Raw genomic sequence first — 3,299 nt, forward strand, 5'->3', positions numbered from 1 at the left:
CAGCAGCTCAGGTTCTCGTCCACTTGCGCCTGTGTATTGGGTTTGGGTGGCAAGGTTTTGGTAGCAGGGAGGCTACAAGGGGGGGCTTCTGTGAGAAGCTGCTAGAAGCTTCTCCCATGTCCGATAGAGTCAGTGCCAGCCAGCTCTAAGACAGACCCGCCACTGACCAAGGCTGAGCAATGGCAGTAGCACCTGTGGCATAACATATTTAAAGAAAGGTGAAAAAAACCCCAACAAAGCTGTGCAATTGCAGCCAGAAGAGAGGGAAGTGAGAATATGTGAGAGCAACAACTGCAGACACTAAGGTCAGTGAATAAGGAGGGGGAGGAAGTGCTCCAGGCACCAGAGCAGAGATTCTCCTGCAGCACATGGTGAAGACCATGGTGAGGCAGGCGCAGCCCATGAGGTTAACGGTGGAGCAGATATCCACCTGCAGCCTGTGGAGGACCCCATGCCAGAGCAGGTGGATGCCTGAAGGAGGCTGTGACCCCATGGGAAGCCCATACCGGAGCAGGCTTCTGGCAGGACCTGTGGACTCATAGAGAGAGGAGCCCACGTTGGAGCAGGTTTGCTGGTAGGACTTGTGACCCCGTGGGGGACCCACGCTGGAGCAGTCTGTTCCTGAAGGACTGCACCTCATGGAAAGCACACATGCTGGAGCAGTTCATGAAGAACTGCAGAAGGGCTCATATTGGAGGAGTTCGTAGAGAGCTGTCTCCCGTGGAAAGGACCCCACACTGGAGCAGGGGAAGAGTGTGAGGAGTCCTCCATCTGAGGAGGAAGAAGCAGCAGAAACAACATGTGATGAACTGACCACAATGCCCATTCCCCGTCCCCCTGCGCTGCAGGGGGTGGGTAGAGAAACACGTGAGCGAAGTTGAGCTCGAGAAGAAGGGAGGGGTGGGGGGAAGGGGTTTTAAGATTTAGTTCTTATTTCTCATTATCCTACTCTGATTTGATTGGTAATAAATTAAACATATTTCCCCAAGTCGAGTCTGCTTTGCCCCTGATGGTAATTGCTGAGTGATTTCTCCCTGTCCTTATCTCGACTCATGAGCCTTTTGTTATCTTTTCTCTCCCCTGTCCAGCTGAGGAGGGGAGTGACAGAGCAGCTCTGGTGGGCACCAGGTGTCCAGCCAGGGTCAACCCAGCCTGAAACATCAAAAACAGATTCTTGCCCAGTGTTCATTTGGATTTGTAATGGTACTATTGATATTTTTCTGTAAAAGTCTCTTTTATACTTGCTTGTGCTTTATTAAAATCTATTTTTTCTAAATCCGTAGAAGAAAAAAATATTCATACAAATCAGACCTGTCTCAGCTCCCATGGTATTCTGGCAAAGATGCATTTTGTCTCTGCATGTTTGTACCCGATGCCACGCGTAACAGCCACGTGTATGAATTGCATCATGTTTTCAAAGACACATTGGCTCAGGTCTCGAAACATCCCTTTTCTACAGAAGGGGCAGACTGCTGCTCCTGTAAAAATGAGAATGCCAAGCACAAACGGGTTAGAGCATAAGAGCATGACTGATCTGCATGGCACGATTTGTGTTTTATTTTTCCCCAGACCTCACCCACCTCTTTCTTTAGTAAACAGTAGCATGCATCTTCAGAAGGAGGTTGTATAGAAGAGTGCCTTACTAAACTGGATCTACGCATGTGAATTTTTTAATGGCACCCATTGTACAGTCCTAAATAAAAAAATGGTAAATTCAGATGCTTAATATATATAAGAAATGAATAAATATTGCATTCCTTAAACTAAAGGAGGATAAGCTTCTTACTTCTGCAGTATTACATTGTTGATGATGGTGCCATACAAACAGTAAAATATGCTGAATAATTCAGGGGCTCTCAATAACACCAGAGTGGAAATTCACCAGGTATTGCATTTCCGTAAGAAGCACTAAGTTGTCCCTGCCCACAACAGGGGGGTTGGACTAGATGATCTTCAAACGTTCTTTCCAACCCAAACCATTCTGTGAAAATCTTCACAACAGACAAGCAGCCTCCAGTTGTTTAGTATGGATTGACTCCCTGCAGTTCCCACAGACTACGTGTTTCCTTCTCATTGCAGCACCGACGGATCTCCGAGCCTGCTGAAGGAGCCAGGCAACCCAGATGTTTCCAGTGCCAGGGTGGCTTTTTTTCCTAGATGATTACTTAACTGGAATAAAGTTTGTAGAGACACAGGATGAAACTGGTCACAAAAAGTGTCTTTTCCATCAAACTCCCCAGGTTACATCTCCCATCTCTAGCAGGCAAGCTTGACATACGACACCTTCATTCTCACTCTCAAGCCTCAATAATGCCATTTTCATACCTTTCCAAACATATCTACAACTGATAAGAGTTAATAATCCAGGCAACAGTCTTCCATTCACAATTCTGTTTTAACACTATTCACTGTTTCACAGTCAGCATATTTCACCACTTATATTACTACAGTCAACTTATTATTGTTTTCAACAGCTATATTACTGCTTCTTACCCAGTAGGCACCAGTACAAGTTGAATGAGGACACTGGGGCAGACACCTTTTATGGAACAGAGAAATTGCTCATGTTTTCTACCATCCTTCGCCCTTCAAGCAAGAGCAGAAGGACAGCTCAGTTGAGGACAATGTCCCTGTTACTATGTTCACACTCCATTCAAAATGGATTTCTTCCACCTCATGCATTTATACAGCTACTCTGTCTTACAATAAACATAGCCTTTTGTTTAATTAGCTGGATGAGTGCAGCAGTTGAGATATGCAGAGCAGACCCCTGTGAGGCGTTGGAACTGGCACTGGAGCTAGAGCTGCACACGCACAGCAGCACAGAGTGACCAGTGGCGCTGCTTCATGTTCAACTCTCTCCCAACACAGCTGTTCTGCTTCTAGACCTGTGCTGTGGCATTCACACAACATGACACAGAGGGAGACAACTAGTCAGGTTAGGTCTCCATAAGCTTAGCAACCCTCTCCTTAGCACAGACACCTCCCCAAAAAAAGCTAACAGTGCTGGTTCCATCTAAATCTATGCTCGGAATAGGCCATACTTTCACTCTGCAACCAAACTATATTTCCATGTAATGTAGCTGGATTAAAAAGCATTCGCTCCAACTGAAGGCCTGCCTCTATGCATGGCTAGTAGTTCTTCTGCACCTCTACCACAGAAATGTATTTTATGCAGCACAATCTGAAGGAAATAAGTAAAAAAAGGAAGTCCTTTTCCATAACTGAACTGCAAGTTCAGTTAAACTGACTACGATGTTATCCAGATATTTGGGTTACAGTGATTGGAGACAGCCCAG

This window comes from Larus michahellis, chromosome 5, assembly GCF_964199755.1.
Source record: "Larus michahellis chromosome 5, bLarMic1.1, whole genome shotgun sequence".
NCBI classification, from domain to species: Eukaryota; Metazoa; Chordata; class Aves; order Charadriiformes; family Laridae; genus Larus; species Larus michahellis.